The sequence below is a fragment of the Sus scrofa genome, chromosome 6, assembly GCF_000003025.6.
Source record: "Sus scrofa isolate TJ Tabasco breed Duroc chromosome 6, Sscrofa11.1, whole genome shotgun sequence".
NCBI classification, from domain to species: domain Eukaryota; kingdom Metazoa; phylum Chordata; class Mammalia; order Artiodactyla; family Suidae; genus Sus; species Sus scrofa.
This window is the reverse complement of record NC_010448.4, coordinates 50290457-50310946: the sequence shown is the minus strand read 5'-3', so window position 1 is coordinate 50310946 and position 20490 is coordinate 50290457. Positions and strand designations below refer to the sequence as shown.

At 44.3% G+C, this 20490-nt stretch overlaps 1 long non-coding RNA gene and 1 pseudogene across 1 annotated transcript in view; one reads left to right on the top strand and one right to left on the bottom strand.

Annotated features, from left to right (window-relative positions):
• LOC106507598 overlaps positions 1 to 20490 on the top strand; it is a 60721-nt gene that overhangs the window by 1218 nt on the left and 39013 nt on the right. The window contains exon 2 of the long non-coding RNA XR_002344673.1: positions 9214 to 9278. This is a non-coding gene — a long non-coding RNA (uncharacterized LOC106507598). The remainder of the gene's footprint in view (positions 1 to 9213; positions 9279 to 20490) is intronic.
• LOC110260997 lies at positions 304 to 1247 on the bottom strand (annotated as a pseudogene).

Sequence of the window (20490 nt, the reverse complement as noted above, 5' to 3'; positions counted from 1 at the left end):
AGAGTCCCAGCTGCCACCTACACCACAGCAGCAGCAGTGCCTGATCTTTTAACCCACTGCTTCTGGCCGAGACTCAAACTTGCACCTCGGCAGTGACCCGAACTGCTGCAGTCAAATTCTTAACCGACTGTGCCACAGTGGGAACTTTAAAAAAATTTTTGGCCATTGCCTGTAGCATGAGGAAGTTCCCAGGCCAGGGATCAAACCAGTGCCACAGTGTATCACAGCAGTGACAACGTCAGATCCTTAACCTGTCCTATTTTTGTTTTTTTTTAAAAATTGAAATGAGTCACATAATGTAAAATTAACATTTTAAAGTGTACAATTCAGTAACATTTAGTACATTCACTGTGTTTTACAATCACCACCTCTATCTAGGTCCAAAACATTTTTATCACTCCAAAAATAAAGTCCATATACATTAAGCCATCACTACTTATACCTTCCTTCCCCAGCCCCTGGTAACTACCGATCTGCTTTCTGTCTCTGTGGGTTTTTTCTTGTGGATGTTTCTTATAGATGGAATCATACAAGATGTGATCTTTTGTGTTTGTCTTCTTTCACTCAACATAATGTCTTTGAGGTTCATCCACATGTAGCATGGATCAATGCTGCATTCCCTTTTAATGGCTGAATAATATTCCACCATATAGATACACTGTATTTTATTTATTCATTCATCTAGTCATGGGTCATCGGGTTGTTTTATGTTTTTTTTTTTTTTCCCAACAGAAGCTCTCATATATTTATTACTGAACCAACTTACTAATGCAGAAACACAGAGAAAAATATTTTTATGTCCAGGTAACAAAACACATCCATGTAATAGTGATATTTTCTGAGTAATCTGATAAGATGCAAGGGACCCCGATATGGCATAAATATGTGTGCCATCTTGTTTGAGATTCCTTACAGACCTAGCTTGGTTCTTCTACAATGACTCCTTTTGTATTTGTATTCATTTTGGTTACCAGTTTTCTTTGACTCCATTGGAGAATGGGACAAGTCTACTTTTGTTTCTTGGCCAGGAATTGCTTGATCCTGAAAGTCTGGTGAGAAGACATGGCAAAGAAGAGTCAACTGCACACATCACAATGGCACATGTGTGTGTGTGTGTCTGTGTGTGTGTGTTCTAATCCCATACATGATACGTGGACTCAATCTTGCTGTTGCTATTCAAATGAACTGGGAGTTCCTGATCTGGATCAGCAGGTTAAGAACCCGACTAGTATCCATGAGGATGTGGGTTTGATCCCAGGCCTCACTTAGTGGGTTAAGGATCCAGTGTTGCCCTGAACTGTGGTGTAGGTCGCAGATGTGCCTGGGATCTGGTGTTGCTATGGCTGTGGTGTAGGCCAGCAGTTGCAGCTCCAATTTGACTCCTAGCGTGGGTGTGGCCCTGAAAAGCCAAAAAAAAAAAAAATAAATAAATAAATACATAAATAAATAAAATAAATAAATAGAAAAGAAAGAAATTTAAACGATACTGACTCAGAGTCCAAAGTGAAAACTTCCCCATGTCAGGATTTCCCCCGTGAACCTCTTTCTTTTTAGTTGCAGGAAGGGCAACCATCCCACCAGAATTTTTCTCTTAGGGACCCCAGAACAGGGAGACACACCATTTTGTGGGTGAAGTGAAAGCTGACTCTTACCCTCATGACCCTGGCACTCTCCAGAGCGTTTACCTTTGCACATATTAATTCATTTAATTGTCATGACAGTAAAATGTGAACTCCTTACCCCTCAGGATCTCATCACTGCCCCCTTCTCACTGCCCCCCACCTCCTGCCACTCTCCTCCCTGCCTTTTCCATTGTACCCTGCTTCCCATTCTTCATGCCCACCACGCTCACATCCACCTTCAGCCCTTTGCACGGGCTCTCCCCTCGCCCGGGACAGCTCTCCCTCTCCCTCTCTTCCGATGGCTTCTTCCTCTGCATTCCTGTGTCTGCTGGAGCGTCACCGCCTCTGAGTGGGCTTCCCTGACCACCTAATGAGAAGCAGCACCTCTTCTCCTGAACCCTCAGCCCCCCATCCCTCTGCTCTGCTCTACTTCTCTTTATCACGGTTCTCCCTGCTGACATTCTAGTGCAGATCAGTTTTTTGTGTTACTCTTCAAAAATTACAGTTCATTCACAATATTGGGCTATACAGTTTCTGCTGTACAGCAAAGTGACTCACATATATATATATATATATATATATATATATATATATATTCTTTTTTCATATTCTTTTCCATCATGGTCTATCCCAGGAGATTGGATACAGTTCTCTGTGCTCTACAGTAGGACCTTGTTGTTTACCCACTCTATGTATAATAGTTGGCATCTGCTAACCCTAAACTCCCAGTCCGTTCCACCCCCGTCTCGCCTTGGCAATCACAAGTCTGTTCTCTGTGTCCATGAGTCTGTTTTGTAGATAAGTTCATTTGTGCCATATTTTAGATTCCACATATAACTGATATCATATGGTGTTTGTCTTCCTCTGTCTGACTTCCTTCACTTGCTATGATCATCTCTAGGTCCGTCCATGTTGCTGCAAATGGCATCGTAAATCTCTTTTTCATGCATCTGCCCTACTCGAATGTCAGCTCCAAGAGGGCGGGAACTTTATCTCACTGTCTTTTCTTCCTCACACAAGCAGTAGGAGCTCCATAAACATCAGGACCCTGAATGATGAAACAACCCTGATGAGTTAGAACGGCTCTCATCCCATTTTACAGATGAGGAATCCAAGGCACAGGAAGGTTAAGTCACTCAGCTGACAAATGGCAGAGATGTGAAAGTCCAAGCAGCTCAGCTTAAAGATTTGACCAGGGAGGAGTTCCCGCTGTGGCACAATGGGATTGGCAGTATCTCTGGAGTGTTGGGATGCAGGTTCCATCCCCGGCCTGACAGACCGGGTTAAGGTTCAGGCATTGCTAAAGCTGCTGTGTAGGTCGCAGTCTCAGCTCAGATCTGATGGGGGACTCCATATGCCTTGGAGGGGAGAGAAAAAAAATTAAAACACCCAAAATACCAACAGCAAAAAAAAAAAAGATTTGCCCAGGGAGCTGCAGGTTTCCTGTATTATTGAGCGTTTGCTGCAATAGTGCTGTGTAACAAACTACCCCAACTCTCAGTAGCATTTATTTAGCTCATGAATTTGTGGTGAGCAGCTTCGGCTGGGCTTGGCTGGATGGTTTTCCTGGGCTCAGCTCTGCTTGCCCACAATTCAGCTTGTTGGCCGATCTAGCCTGGTCTTGGCTGAGATGGCTGGGAGGCTCGGTTTTGCTCCACATGGCTGTCATCTTCCAATAGGCTAGCCCGGGCTTGTTCTCATGGAGGCTGAAGAACAGGTAGAAATGTGCCAGGCCCTTCAATTAAATCACAGGCTGGGAGTTCCTCTCATGGCTCAGCGGAAACAAATCTGACTGGCATCCATGAGGACGCAGCTTTGATCCCTGGTCTCGCTCAGTGGGTTAAGGATCTGCGTTGCCCTGAGCTGTGGTGTCCGTCACAGACAGCTCAGATCTGATGTGGCTAAGGCTGTGGCTGTGGTGTAGGCCGGCAGCTATAGCTCCGATTTGACCCCTAGCCTGGGAACCTCCATATGCCTCAAGTGCGGCCCTAAAAAAGACAGAAACAAACAAACAAACAAAACCCAAAAAACATAGACTGGAGATGGGCTCTCTGTCACTTCCATCTGACTGTGTTGGTCAAAGCAAGCCACACACCCGCATGGGAGGCATAAAACTACGAAGTTGCATGGTGAAAAGTGTGGCTACTGGGAGGGGTGTACTATTGGGGCCAACAGTACAATCTACCATAGCTCCCATGAGCTCAAAGATTTTGGGCCCTGCTCCCCGGCAGGAGAGGTCAGAGGCTATTAGGGAGAGGACCCCAGGGAGCTGCCCGCTTCCTGCTTCTTTGAAGGAAACTCTCAGGCTCAGGGTTTGTGTGGGGGAGGGGAACAGAGTAGTAGAGGGTGACTGGGGAAGGGGGGAGAAGCTGTTGAGTCTGCATTTCTTGTTTGGGTGTGACTGTCTAGAGGAAGCTGGCAGGAAGCTAGGATGGCCTCGCATTTGCTGACTGAGGAGTAAACGCCTCGGTATTATTTGATCATAGTCACTGCATTATCTGATTTGAGGTTTTCAATCTAAGTGAATTAATTTAGGTCTGTCTATTTACCTATCAATCAATTATACATTGATTTACCTATTCTGAATTCTTGCCTTTGGCTCAGCTAAGCCTTGGTTTGTATTTTTATATATATATAAATATATTTATATATAAATATATATATATACACTTTTTTTTTTTTTGCTTTTTAGGGCCGCACCCTCGGCATATGAAGATTCCCAGGCTAGGGGTCAAACTGAAGCTGCAGCTGCCAGCCTCCGCCACAGCCACAGCAATGCTAGGATTCAAGCCTCGTTTGCGACCCACACCACAGCTTACAGCAACGCCAGGTCCCCAACCTACTGAGCAAGGCCAGGGATCTAACCTGTGTCCTCATGGTTCCTAGTCGGATTCGTTTTGCTGTACCGCAACGGGAACTCCAGCTTTGGTTTGTAAATAAAGGTGCAGATGAGGTTTTCATGTGTCCTAAGATCTTTTGAGTTCCTTTGAAAATCTTTCGTCCTTGTGCTTGTGTTAAGCTTTGTAAGCCTCACAAACCCGAATTCCATCCTGCATACCCTGCAGAAGCCACTGAATCGTCACAACAGCCAAACTATGATTATCTCTGTTTCACAAGGGAGGGAATTTTAGTGGTTTCTGCAAGCCAGTTTCCCAGAACTTTTGCTGCTTATAAAAATTACTGGACCCAGATAATTCTAGAACTTCCTTGGGTTAAAAAAAAAAAGTGAAGCTGGTTGGGTTGTCACCAGCAGATTAGAGACAGCTGCTCTGGCACAGGCCTGAGGCAAGGATGCAGGCACACACCCACCTCTTCAGCAGAGGGGCTGGTCTGTCTGTAGTTGTCATTCTTACAGTAACTGTGGGTGTGGGTTTTTCCTGGTTCCTAGTCTGGAATAGCCTCCCTATCCTCAGGGCTCAGAGGCTTTGAGAAGCTCAAACCTGTAATAACAGTGATACTTTTACAGCTAATCTGGCAAGACTAAGCCCAGTCTCCCACATTTGCAAGGTCTAGTGTCCCTCATGGTGCATTTGGAGTGTTAATTAATTTCATTGTGTTTTCCCAGTCAGAACTCAAGTTTTTTCGTCCTTGATCTCAGAGCAGAGGGAGAGACATGTACATCCCGGCCACTCAGAGATATTGTGGCCCAGAGCAAAGAACCTGGGTTACATGTTGGGCTTTTGCAACACAGAAGATGCTCCTAGCTCTCCCCATGCCTATCGCTGCATCCCTAAGGGCTTCAGTACAGATCATCAGACCAGGAACAAAGGTCCTATCGCCCAGCTTAGAGCTGGAAGGACATTATCAGCCTCCCACCCTGGCACCTTCAACCCACCAACCTCCTGGGAAGGCTGCCCACGTGTAGGGACAGTCCAAGGATTAGAAAGTACTTCCACACAGGACCTTGAGGCAGCTGGCCTCTTGCAGCTTGAGGGCTCCCCATTTCCCAGGCTACACCCCACTCCTGGCTTTCCTTGTCTCCTACTTGGCTTTTTTTTTTTTTTTTTTTGTCTTTTTAGGGCCACACCCTGGCATATAGAGGTTCCCAGGCTTGGGGGTCTAATCAGAGCTACAGCTGCCGGCCTACGCTAGAGCCACAGCCGTGCAGGATCCGAGCCGTGTCTGCGACCTACACCACAGCTCATGGCAACGCTGGATCCTTAACCCACTGAGTGAGGTCAGGGATTGAACCCACAACCTCATGGTTCCTAGTTGGATTCGTTAACCACTGAGCTACAACGGGAACTCCCCCTTGTCTTCTACTTAGAAGTGTAGCCAGACTGCTGGGGTTCAAATCCTTGCTCTGCCCTAGTAAGCATTCTTTGACATTTTATTTTATTATTTTTAAAATTATAGTTGCTTTACAATGTTGTATTGGAGAAACCATTTTAGATAGTCATTCCCCAAACCCAATTATTCCTATAGAGTTTATCTAAAGGCTTTTGTCTCATTTGCCTTTACCTAAAGCTTCATCATATCAAGTTTTCCCCTTGCTGACAAATGTTTGCAACAGATGAAAGGTCTTATTTGATCTCTAATAAACCTAGGTACAACAGAAGTTTTGTACTTAACATTTGATGACTCTAAAGGCATGTCTAATTAATCAAAGCTAACTTCAGTACTGAATATTTCCCAGATCACATGAGCCTGAAATTCATTATGGCCAATTTTCTAAATATTTAGATTTTAATTTGTAAGTGCTTTTAAATCAATTAAATAGAGCTCACTTACACATTACATAAAGACAGAACCACAAATCTCACAGTTTTTGTAAGAATACCCTAGAGGACTATAAGATAGAACAGAGCTCTGGTCACCTCTGCCAAGGCCAGCACAGACGGAGTGGCGAGAATTCCCAGCCTTTCCATTCCTGTGACAGTTCTAGCTGAAGGATAGTGTGGTGATTTAGGCTACCACTACCATTCAAAGGCCACCTTTCCTCATTTTCAAGAATGTACATGGATCAGACAAAATTGCAATAAAATTTCATTTTCTTCTCCATCATAGGTTCACAGCAATAGGTTGGCCAGTCCACCAGAATTTTCCTTAGGAAGCTATCCAGTGGATTGAAGAAGCACTTCCCAAGTTAATTGAAAGAACACTCATGGAGTTCCCGTTGTGGCTCCTTGAGGATTCAGGTTCAATTCTTGGCCTCGCTCAGTGGGTTAAAGATCTGGCATTCCATTTTATTTTATTTTTACTCTAAAAAAATTGAGTTCTCGTCTTGGCGAAGCAGAAACAAATCCAACTAGGAACCATGAGGTTGCGGTTTCGATCCCTGGCCTTGCTCGGTGGGTTAAGGATCTGGTGTTGCCATGAGCTGTGGTGTAGTTTGCAGATGTGGCTCAGATCTGGCGTTGCTGTGGCTGTGGCGTAGGCTGGCAGCAACAGCTCCCATTAGACCCCTAGCCTGGGAACCTCCATATGCCTCGGGTGTGGCCCTAAAATGACAAAAAGACAAAAAAATTTAAAAAAATTTAAAAATTGAAGTATAGTTGATTCACAATATTGTGTTAGTTTCAGGTGAAGGCATCTTATTTAGACGTTCTGTGCCTCAGTTTCCTCACCTGTAACATGGTAAACATAGTAAAAAACGACAGATCTCATAGTGTTGTTGTGAGGTGTTAAGTGCTTCCACCCCTGCTGTGTGGCACGTCCTCTAATCACTGGCTATTGATGTTATAACTGTTCACAGTGTCATCCTTACAATGACACTCACTCCTCCCAGGAGAAGAGGAAGGTTTCGGGGGCCCAAGGTCGCTGGGTGTGAAATGACAAGTCTATTTATGTATCCCTTTGCTGTTGACAGACATGTGGATTGCTTCCAATTTTTGGCAATTACAAGTGGCACTTGTAGGAACTTTTTTTTTTTTAAGGGCCTCACCTGCGGCATATGCAAGTTCCCAGGCCAGGGGTTGAAATGGAGCTGCAGCTACCGGCCTACACCACAGCCACAGCAACACCAGATCCAAGCCGAGTCTGCGACCTACACCACAGCTCATGGCAAGGCCAGATACTTAACCCATGGAGCGAGGCCAGGGATTGAACCCATGTCCTCTTGGATACTTGAGTTCATTACTGATGAGCCACGATGGGCACTCCTGGGAACATTCTTGTACAAGTCCTTTGGTGGACATGCCTGGGCACTCCTGTCGAGTATATAGGCAGGTTTGGAAGTGTGGGGTCAGGGTATTTATGGGTTCAGCTAAATACTGACAGTTTTCCAGTGGTTGTATATATTTACTGAACTTTGAACCATGAGATTTTCTGTATAAATAAAGAAATTAAGATGCACAACTATAGACAGAATTATGCTGCCTAGACATTACTAAAGCTGAAGGTATTGGTTTCCAATCGCTGTTGTAACAAATGCCCTCAAACTTAGTGGCTTCAAACAATGCAGGTTTATTATCTTTCAATTCTGGAGGTCAGAAATCTTAAGTAGTTCTTACTGGGCTAAAATCAAAACTGTCTTCCTTAAAGATGCTCTCAGGGAGAATCTACTCCTTGTCTTTTCCAGTTTCTAGAGGCTGCTTGTGTTCCTTGGCTCCTGGCCACATCACACTGACTCCTGTTTCTAGGCAGGTTCTGGTCCTCCTGCCTCCTTCTTATAAGGACCCAGGTAGTTACATTAACCTTTCCTGATAATCCAGCATAATCTTCCCATCTCAAGGTCTTTAACTAAATCACACCTGCAAGGTCCCTTTTGCCATGTAAGATAACACATTTACAATTCCTGGGAATTGGATGTGGAAAATTTGGGGGGGGCATTATTCTGTCTCCCACATCGAGGCACACAACTTTGGTACCTATAGAAAGACTCATGAAACCCTCTCGGCCACAGATTTGGACCAGCACTGGCTGTGGTGGCTTTTTTTCCCTCTCAATAATCTTCTGTATTTTATTAAAAGTGAACAGGGGAGTTCCCAATGTGGCACAATGGAAATGAGTCTGACTAGTAACCATGGGGTTATGGGTTTGATCCCTGGCCTTGCTCAGTGGGCTGAAGATCTGGTGTTGCTGTGAGCTGTGGTGTAGGTCATGGACATGGCTCAGATCCTGCATTGCTGTGGCTGTGGTGTAGGCTGGTGGCTCCAGCTCCAATTCGACCCCCTAGCCTGGGAACCTCCACATGCCACTGATGAGGTCCCCACCCCCCGCAAAAAAAAAGGAATGGGCCATTTCCATGTCCTTGATTTGTGATCTACATAAATAAAGTCTTAGGTTTCGACATGTGATGACGTGTAATTATTCTGTAGTTGCAGCATCTCAGGTTAATCTCAGAAAACTAAAGACTTAATTATTCCTAGTATGGATTATGAGATGTATGGCGTGTTGTAAGAATTGATCAAAAAATTTACGTATTCATTACATGTGTAAGAATTATCCCCAACATGAATTCTTCAGTGAATCCTGGGGGTGCACTGAAAAGAACATAACGGCATCTTTTCTCTCCAGCTCAGCCAGTTCCCCATACCTAGTTGGTCCTTGAAGAAGTGAGATGCTGGGTCTTAAGACCCATATTGGTTACTGAGATTTTCTCTCTTAGTATTAATTCAGTTAATGACTCTGGGCTCTTCTTCTGTGCCAGGTGATGTCTAAGGGCTTCCTGAGGACTAACTCTTTTTGCTTGAACAACAACCACCACACTGCAAGGTATGTACTAATATTATTTCCACTGTACAAATGAGGATACTGGGGCACAGAGAAGTTAAGGAACATTCCAAAGGTCACACAGCTAAGAAACGACAGAGCTGGAATTCAAGCCTTTGCTTTGAAAGGGCTACAGTCCTCTGTAGTGAGGCCGGGGTCATTACGCAGCATTCCCACCCTAGCCCTACCCTCTCCTTTTCTGGAGCACACAACTCTCCACCCGCAGTGACCCTTCTCAGTGGGCAATATCATCTTCAGCCAGTTTTCCCTCCCAGACTTGATCAGAGACTTGGGGGAGGAGAGAGTGCCGCCTTGTGGCAAGAGAGGGAATCCGAGGTTTGTGCTCCACCTGAACAGTCCTGCATTCTAGTATTTCGGTCTTGAAAGTACCAACATACTAATCATTTATTCTATTTATTTAAACATTTAAAAAATTAACTTTGTATTGGGGTACCAGAGCAAAAAACTGAAGGGTACAGCTCGATGCATTTATATACATGTGTTCATCCATATCACTACCAGGTAGGTCCAGGTATAGAACATTTTAATCATTCCAGATGGTTTCCTTGTACCTCCTGCCAGTCAGTACCACCCAGGGGCCACCACTTTCCGGTTTCTCTCACCATAAGTTGGATTTCCCCATTTCTGATGTCTATATAAAAGGATTTGTTCAATTATGTACTCTTTCGTCTCTGATCTCTGGCTTCTTTCATGCAACATTATGTGGGCAGAGTCAACCATGTTGATACATGTAGCAGTATTGTTATTTTTTAAATTGATGTGAAGCCTTTCATCTTATTAATGTACCATATTTATTTACCCAAGTCTATTGTGGATGGACATTTGAGTTGTTTCCAGGTGTTTTTGTTTTTGCTTTTGTTTTGTTTTGCCACATCTGCAGCATGTGGAAGTTCCCAGGCCAGGGATCAAACCTGTGCCACAGCAGAGACCCAAGCTGCTGCAGTGACAATGCTGGATCTGTAACCTGCTGGGCCACAGGAGAACTCCTCCAGTTTTTAGCTATTGTGAGTATTGCTGCTGTGAGCATCCTTGTCCTTGGATATATGCCTTCATTTTTCCTGAGTTTATACTCAGATGTAGAATTGCTAGGTCACGGCAAACATATGTTAGCCTTAGTTGGTACTGCCAACCATTTCTTTTTCAAAGTGCATACTGGAATTTTTTAACTCTGTGATAGAATTCTTTTCTGTATTTTAAAGTGAGTCAGAAATCTGGAGTTCCCGTCATGGCGCAGCAGAAACGAATCCAATTAGGAACCTTGATGTTGCAGATTCGATCCCTGGCCTAGCTCAATGGGTTAAGGATCTGGTGTTGTTGTGAGCTGGGGTGTGGCTTGCAGATGCGGCTCGGATCCCGCGTTGCTGTGGCTGTGGTGTAGGCTGATAGCTGTAGCTCCGAATCGACCCCTAGCCTGGGAATCTCCATATGCTGTGGGTATGACCCTAAAAAGAAAGAAAAAAATAAAGAAATCTGAGTCATTTGTCTTGCAACATGTTGAGAAAATCAAAATACTGCATTAAAAGTTTGTCTTGCAAATATCATATGATACACTTCTAGGTGGAATTTTTTTAAAAAAATGATGCAAATGAACTTAGTTACAAAATAGATCCACAGACTTTGAAAACAAACTTATGGTTACAAAAGGGAAGGGTCAGGTGGGGGATGGATGGATGGGGTTTGGGATTGGCAGATGCACACTTTTGTATATGGAATGGATAGTCAATGGGGGCCTGCTGCATAGCACAGGGAAATCTACTCAGTGTTCTGTGATAAGCTATGTGGGGATTGAGTAGATTTATATATGGCCGAAACACTTGCTGTATTGCAGAAATTAACACATTGTAAATCAACTATACTTCAATAAAATTTTAAAAAAATTTGTCTTGGGAATTCTTTGATGGCATAGTGGATTGAGCCTCTTGTGTTCTCACCGCTGTGGCTCTGGTTGCTGCTGTGCGGTGTAGGTTCAGTCCCTGGCCCAGGAATTCCCACATACTGCCTGCGTGGCAAAAAAGAAAAGAAAAATACAATTCCGCCTTCCAAAAAACCAAGAGAGAACCTGAAATAAATGTTGCAACTCTTGAAAAAAAAAATTTGTCTTGAACAAAATTTGCTCATCTCTATTTCCCTCCCTTCTTTATAAAGCTGTCAAGGTAATTTACTAGTGTTTTAATTTGCATTTCCTGGGTTCCTAGGGAGGGAAATTGAACATCTCCACTCTGCTGGCACTTTAGATCATTTATGACTAATGCTTTTGTCTAAAGGCTTGGATCCACCACTGGGGGGCACCCCAGAAGCACCCTCCAGGGGCCATTATTTACATATATTGCTGTAGACTGCATTGCTGGGGCTCTGCCTCTCTTCCCCTAGGATAACTTTTTTTTTTTTTTTTTAAAGAAAACCCAAGACTCTTTTTCAAGTATCCCATCTGGATTTAGCATCTAACTTTGAACCCGGGAGGAATAGTGAGGTGGCCGAGGACACCACATAGAACAATAGTGACCAAAGTTATTGAATAAAATATTTGCCGAGCACCTCTTCTGTTCCAGGCACTGTTCCGGTCACTGGGGCTACAACTTGGAACAGAACAGACAAACCCCTGCTCATGTGGGGCTTGTTTTCTAAGGAGGGAAACACTGAATACTGTAAACAAGTACGACATATGATGGCAGTAGTACCAAGGAGAGGAAAAAGGAGGGGAAGAGGGAGTGCCTGGTTTGGGGAAGATTGTTGGAATTTCAAACAGTGTGGTCAGAGGAGGCTTCCTTGAGAAGAGGGCATTTGTGTGAAGCCCTGAAGGAGGTGCACCTTAAAACAGAAGGAACAGCAGGTGCAAAGGTCCTGAGGTGGGACCATACCTGATGCCTTAGTAGAACAAGAAGAAGACCAGTGTGGCTGGAGCAGAGGGACCCAAAGGATGTGCCTTAGGAGAGAAGGTCAGAGAGAGTGGTGAGGTGTAGAGAGTGTAGGACCTTGTAAGCCATTGAAAGAACTTTGACCTTGACTCTGAGTGAGGTAAGAGCCATTGCAGGATTTTGAGCATAGGTTTAGATTTATTTATTAATTTAGTTTTTTTTTTTTTTCTTTTTAGGGCCGCACCCATGGCACGTGCAGGTTCCCAGGCTAGGAGTCAAATCAGAGCTGTAGCTGCTAGCCTACGGCACAGCCCCAGCAACATCAGATCTGAGCTGTGTCTGTGACCTACACCACAGCTCACGGCAATGCCTGATCCTTAACCTACTGAGCGAGGCCAGGGATTGAACCTGCGTCCTCATGGATACTAGTCAGATTTGTTTCTGCTGAGCCAGATTTATTTTTTACTTTTTAAATTAAATTATAGTTGATTTACAGTGTTGTGCCAATTTCTGCTATACAGCAAAGTGACTCAGTCATATATATAAAAGGAATGTATATTTATATTTATAGATATATGGTCTCTCTCTCTCTCTCTCTCTTTTTTTTTTTTTTTTTGCTTTTTGGGGCCACACCTGAGGCATACGGAAGTTCCCAGGCACTAGGTGTTGAATTGCAGCTGCCAGCTTATGCCACAGCCACCACAACACAGTATCTGAGCCACGTCTGTGACCTCTGCCACACCTCATGGCAACGCCAGATCCTTAACCCACTGAGTGAGGCCAGGGATCGAACCTGCATCCTCATGGATACCAGTTGGGTTTGTTCCCACTGAGCCACAAAGGGAACTCTGAAATGGGTTTTTCAAAGCAATGAATTAACTGGCTAAGATTAAGCAAGGATTCTGGTGAGCACAACAAATCATGGTCCTGAAACAAGCCTTGCTAAGCAAACTCTTGTGTAATAAGTGAGCTTTTTGGCCTGTGTGAGTAATTGGTTATCTTGAAAGTGGAGCTGTTTGCCCAGATGAGCTCAGTTCATTTGCATGAAGTTCCTAGGGGTAAATAATGAGTTATTTATTGTTTCCCAGACTTATCTTTCTAGGCAAGACTTTCTTGGAACAAACCAAGTCAAGGTCACATTTGGAGGTTCTGGGTAGATGTGAATTTGGGGGAGGCACTATTCAAACCAACACAGCTACCTGAGCAACTCTTGTACCTATCAGACTCATTTATGAATCTCTCCAGAACCCCAGTTTGGACTTTGAAAAAAAAAGGAAGAGGGAGAATGTGTTCACTGTTGGAAAATGATATTTCATTAAACAATAACCTTTGGTGTTCCTTCACCTGAGAGGAAAGTTTTTCTTTTCTCTGACCTAAGTGCTTCTGTCACTCAAAGGCTTCCCATCCTCCAAAGCTCGATAGAGTGTTTATCTCTGATTTTGGTAGCAGGGTGACTCTCAGGCCTGTGGAGAAGGATTTTTCTGAGACTCGACAGGTAGTAAACGCAGGAGTGGATGTTTAAGGTTATGGATGGCCTGCACCCTTGTTGAGCACCAGATCAGTGTGTGTGTTTGGGGAGGCGGGGGGGGGCACTCTAAAATGTGCTCTCTTGCCTAAGTCTTGCCCAAGGAAATTCTAAGTGCTATTCTAAATTAAAGAAGCTAAAAAGGCATCACAGGAGTTCCCGTCATGGCACATCGGAAGTGAATCGGACTAGTATCCATGAGGATTCGGGTTCGATCCCTGGCCTTGCTCAGTGGGTCAGCGATCCGGTGTTGCCCTGAACTGTGGTGTAGGTCGCAGACACAGCTTGGATCCTGTGTTGCCATGGCTGTGGCATAGGCTGGCAGCCGATTGGACACCTACCCTGGTAATCCATATGCCACAGGTGCTGCCCCCCAAAATAATAATAAATAAATAAGTAGGCATTAAAACCAAGTGCAGTGCATGGACCTAGATTGCCTTTTAGTTAAAAGACAAATAGGCTTCTTTTTAGGGCCACACCCGCAGCACGTGGAGGTTCCCAGGCTAGGGACCTAATTTGAGCTACAGCTGCTGGCCTACACCACCGCTCACAGCAACGCCAGATCCTTAACCCGCTGAGCAAGGCCAGGGATCAAACCCGAAACCTCACGATTCCTAGTTGGATTTGTTTCTGCTGCGCCACGACAGGAACTCCAAAAAACAAATAAACTTTGAAAGACATTCTTGGAATAATTGAGGATGTTGGAACAAAGATAGATATCCAGGAGTTCCTGTTGTGGCTCAGCAGTAAAGAACCTGACTAGTATCCATGAGGCCATGGGTTTGATCCCTGGCCTTGCTCAATGCGTTAAGGATCCCACCTAGCCATGAGCTGTGGTGTAGGTCACAGACCTGGCTTGGATCTGTGGTAGCTACAGCTCTGATTCCACCACTATCTTGGGAACCTCCATATGCAGCCCTGAAAAGACAAAAAAAGACAAAAAAAAAAAAAAAAAAAAAGAAAGACAGATATCCGATGACATTGTGAAAATATTGTTAACTTTTTGTTGTTTGACTCTGATGATGATAATTTGGTCCTCTCTTGCCATTTTATTTTTTATAACGCTTATTGGAAATGGCTTCTTTATTGGGGTGAAAAACTCATTGCAAATAACAACTGCATTTTTCTTTTTTTTTTTTTTTTGTCTTTTTGCCATTTCTTGGGCCGCTCCAGCAGCATATGGAGGTTCCCAGGCTAGGGGTTGAATCAGAGCTGTAGCTGCCAGCCTACGCCAGAGCCACAGCAACGCGGGATCCGAGCCGCGTCTGCAACCTTCACCACAGCTCACGGCAACGCCAGATCGTTAACCCACTGAGCAAGGGCAGGGATGGAACCCGCAACCTCATGGTTCCTAGTTGGATTTGTTAACCACTGCACCACGACGGGAACTCCTTTTTTTTTTTTTTTCTTCTTCTTTTTGCATTTTTCTTAAAGTAATGAAAGTGAGACATGCATTTTATTATTTAAAATGATTTTTATTTTTTCCATTATAGTTGGTTTACAGTGTTCTGTCGATTTCTACTTCACAGCAAAGTGACCCAGTCACACATGTGTATACATTCTTTTTCTCACGTTATCCTCCGTCTTGTTCCATCACAAGTGATTAGATATTGTTCCCTGTGCTATACAGCAGGGTCTCATTGCTTATCTACTCCAGATGCAATAGTTTGCATCTGTTAACTCCAGACTCCCAGTCTATCCCACTCCCTCCCCCTTGGCAACCACAAGTCTGTTCCCCAAGTCCATGAGTTTCTTCTCCGTGACAAGATTCATCTGTGTCGTATATTAGATTCCAGATATAAGTGATTTCATGTGGTATTTGAGACATGCATTTTTGTGAAACATTATAGAGACTTAATTCTGTTATATGTGATAATGGTCTACATAGAAGATTGTTCTTATTCTTGGAAGATGCTTGTTGAAATGTTTAGGAGTGAAAAGTTATGATATCTGAAATGTACTCATGGCAGGGTGGGGGAGGAAGAGAGAGGAAGCAAATATGGCAAAAAATTAGTACTTGTTGGATCTGGGTAGAGACTATATGGTTATATGTTGTTCAAACTTTTCCGAACAAAAGTTTAGAAACTAAACTTTGTAAAATTTTATGTAAATTTTGGAAATATGTATGTATGGGAAATTTTTAATCAAATTTTGAAGAAAAGAGAATGTAAAGGAGAAAGGCCATTAACATTTAAGGGGGTGAAGTTCCCGTTGTGGTGCAGCAGAAACAAATCCGACTAGTATCCATGAGGACGCAGGTTCGATCCCTGAGCTTGCTCAGTGGGTTAAGGATCCGGCATTGCAGTGAGCTGTGGTGTAGGTTGCAGATGTGGCTCGGATCCCATGCTGCTGTGGCTGTGGTGTTGGCTGGCAGCTGGAGCTCTGATTTGACCCCTAGTCTGGGAACCTCCATATGCCGCAGGTGCAGCCCTAAAAAGACAATAAATAAATAAATAAAAACCCCACAAAAAAACATTTAAGGGGATGGATGCATATCATTTATATTTGTCTAAATCCTCAGAATGTGCACTCCCAAGAGTGAACTCCAATGAAAACCATAGACTCTGAGTGATAATGATGTGTCAATGTTTAAGTTCATCAATTATAATCCGTGTCCCACTCTGGCGTAGGGTATTGTTAATGGGCAGGAGGTTATGCATGTGTGGGGGCAGGAGGTATATGGGAAGTCTCTGTACCTTCCCTTCAGTCTTGCTGTGAACCTAAAACTGCTCTAAAAAAAATTTTTTTTTTTTTTGCTCTAAAAAAATTTGTAATAATTTTTTTTTGCTTACACCCATGGCATGCGGAAGTTCCTAGGCCAGGGGTTGAACATGAGTGGCAAAAGTGACATCACTGGATCCTTAATTTTTAGGCCACCGGGGGGATGAATGCCCTATTAAAAATTTTAAGGGGGGGAGTTCTTGTCGTGGCTCAGCAGAAACGAATCTGACTAGCATCCATGAGGACACAGGTTCAATCCCTGGCCTTGCTCAGTGGGTTAAGGATCCAGCATTGCTGTGAACTGTGGTGTAGGTCACAGACGTGGCTCAGATCTGGCATTGCTGTGGCTGTGGTGTAGGCCATCGGCTACAGCTCCAATTCGACTCCTAGCCTGGGAACTTCCACATGCTGCGGGTGTGGCCCTATAAAGACAAAAAAATTAAATTAAATTAAAAAAATTTAAGGGGAAAAAATAGCAAATGATTTAGAATGCTTGAGGACTTGATGAATTCTTAGAGAGTGAGCAGAGTTTTGATTGGCATGATCAATCATTTTTTTTTTTTTTTGTGGAGGTTCCCAGGCTAGTGGTCAAATCGGAGTTGTCGCTGCTGGCCTACACCACAGCTCAAGGCACTGCTGGATCCTTAACCCACTGAGCGAGGCCAGGGATTGAGCCCGCATCCTCATGGATACTAGTTGGGTTCGTTACTGCTGAGCCACAATGCGAACGCCAGTCACCACTTTTCAAGGTTTACTGACGTGTAGTTGATTTACGAGGTTGTGATCCTTTCTGCTGTACAGCAGAGTGAGTCAGTCATACGTGTACACCCACCCATTCTCTTTCAGGTTCTTTTCCCATGTAGATCACCCAGAATATTGAGTAGAGTTCTCTGTGCAGGTCCCCGTTGGCCAATCACTCCATATACCTCAGTGTGCATGTGCCCATCCCAAACCTGTAGTCCATCCTTCCCACCCCACCACCTGTCCCCTTCGGTCACCGTAAGTTTTTCAAAGTCCGTGAGTCTATTTCTGTTCTGCAAATAAGCCCACCACTGTTTATGACATGAGCACACGTGGAAACCGTATACCTCGGGATTGTATGCCACGGTGACGGATGCCTGCTCCCCCCAGGCCTGAGGATGGGGGTCAGGATGAGACACAGCCTTCACACTTTAGTAACAGAAGAGAAGGACCTTGAGAATTTAAAGGCTTGTGCTTTTAGAATTTGTTAAAATGTGTTGTACGTTGCTACCGAACCTAGATGAGGGTCGGCTCAGCGGATGCCTGTGCAATAGAACCAAGAGTCCTGACCCCAGGTTGTGGTGAAGGAACATATCGTGTCAATGTGCAGAGTCCAAGCAAGGAGAACGGGCAGCTGGTGCTCAAAAGACCCACACTCCCTGATGGCTTTCAGGCACAGGTTTTTAAAGGCTATGGGAGAGGGTGTGGCTTGCAGGGTGCCTGGTCAGCTGAGGCCGTTCTTCTGGTTGGTGGCGTGTGAGGTAACCAGGTGATATTTCGGGAAACGACATCATTCATCAGTCTGGGATCCACGTGCTGTGGTCAGCTGTTTCCACCTGGTGGGAGTCTCTTCTGTAAAAATCAGGCATGTGCATCAGACAGTGTTATCTGTGTCCTTCAGGGAGGAACTAAATGTCCAGTGACTCTGCTGTATGGCCAGTCGGTTGTCTAAATTGTTATCAGTTGCCTGGCCCAGTTTTTCTTTATTCAGCATGTTCACATTTTCCTAATCGTGAACTTTTCAGCCAGCCTCTGAGACTCAGGGGAGGCCTGAAGGAAAGGCTTTGACTCTACGAGAAGGGGACATGGAGTTCCCATTGTGACTCAGCAGAGACAAATCTGACTAGTACCCATGAGGATGCAGGTTTGATCCCTGGCCTCATTCAGTGGGTTAAGGATCCAGCATTGCTGTAAGCTGTGCTGTAGGCCAGCAGCAACAGCTCCGATTTGACCCCTAGCCTGGGAACCTCCATATGCCAGGGTGTGGCCCTAAAAAGATAAAAAAAAAAAAAAAAAGAAACAAACAAACAAAGAAAATGGGGACACGAGGAAGGAGGGCTCTTGCATACCCAGGAAAGTACCACAGGGTCCTGCTTGCTTTCAGTATCTATGAAAATGGTATTTATTGCCTCCCCAGCACCCCCAATTATAGCACTCATTCATTTGTTTATTGGGTGTAAATTTCCCCACTAAGAGCCCTAAAGACCCAGATACCAATTCAGCAGTCTGCTCTGCAGGAGCTCACAGCCAACGAACCAAAAGTCAGCATGTTAAAAGTATACTTCGATTAAGGATAGAAGTTAGAAAGAAAAAAGAGGTATAGTGATGACACAATCACTCCCCTCTGAACAATAAATTCAACCAACACAAGGTATCCTTAATATTTTTTGTTTTGAATGTTTCGGTATCATGCTTCTTTATTCTGTTCTAGTGAATTATGCCAAACTTCCTAAGGTAGAGCCCTTGTTTTAGGAGCTTGCTCTTTTGTTGATTTTTGCTTTGACAAGAATATCTTGGAGTTCTCATTGTGGCTCAGTGGTAACGAACCCAACTAGTATCCACAAGGACTCGGGTTCGATCCCTGGCTTCACTCAGAGCATTAAGGATCTGGCATTGCCATGAGTTGTGGCAGAGGTCACAGACACAGCTCTAATCTGGCCTTGCTGTGGCTGTGGTGTAGGCAGGCAGCTGCAGATGTGATTCGACCCCTAGCCTGGGAACCTCCAAATGCCACATGTGTGGCCCTAAAAAGACCACCCTCCCAGACCCACAATAATATCACTTGTGTTTCACCATTACTTATGTGACCTTGGCTGTTGATTTGGAAAAGATATTTCTTAGCAAGTTAAAGGGATATTCTGTTTCTGTTTTAAGAGGCTTTATTAAAAGTGGGTAGGAGTTCCCACCATGGTACAGCAGGTTAAAACTCTGACTACAGTGGCTTAGGTCTACGCAGAGGTGAGGGTTCACCCCCGGCCTGGCACAGTGGATTAAAGGATCCAGCATTGCTGCAGCTGCAGCATAGGTCGAAGCTGTGGCTTGGATTCAGATCCTGGCCTGGGAATTTCCATATGCCACAGGTGTGGCCATAAAATTAAAAAAAAATTTTAGGAGTTCCCATTGTGGCTCAGGCAGTTAAGAACTCAACTAGTATCCATGAGGAAGTGGTCCAGTCCCTGGCCTCACTCATTGGGTTATGGATCTGTGGGTTAATGGTATTGCCGTGAGCTTCGGTGTAGGTTGCAGCTACCGCTGGGATCCTGCATTGCTGTGACTGTGACATAAGCCAGCAGCTGCAGCTCCGATTTGACCCCTAGCCTGGGAACTTCCATATGCCACAAGTGTGGCCGTTAAAAACAAAAAAAAAAAAGAGCAAAAAAAAAAAAAAAACTACAAACTCATCAAATACATTTACTAACTATTGAGATTTTATATATATTTTACAAATACGTTTACTAACTATTGATATTTAAAATTTTTTTTTTTTTTTTTGTCTTTTTGCTATTTCTTGGGCCATTCCCGCGGCATATGGAGGTTCCCAGGATAGGGGTTGAATCGGAGCTGTAGCCACCGGCCTATGCCAGAGCCACAGCCACGCAGGATCCAAGCCGCGTCTGCAACCTACACCACAGCTCAGGGCAATGCCGGATTGTTAACCCACTGAGCAAGGGCAGGGACCGAACCCGCAACCTCATGGTTCCTAGTCGGATTCGTTAACCACTGCGCCACGACGGGAACTCCACTATTGAGATTTTATATATAGATACATATTTTTTTTCCCCATTCAGCAATGCCTCCTGTGTTCCAGGTGCTGCTCTGGGCTCTGGGGCACAGGAGTAATCAAAGCAGCCTAACTGGTTAGAGGTACTTTTAGTAGAGAAATTCAAATTATGTTTCTTAATTATCATTATTAGTGTTTTTGCACTGCCTTAAGGGCCTTCACATGCAGTTCTACTTTATTTTATATGGAGAGTTTTGACATAGATCCTATTCTTGAAAAATGATTCTGCTGCTAAAAAAAAAGAACCAAAACAAAAATTTGGTTTCATTCCTAGCTCATCTATTTCACCCC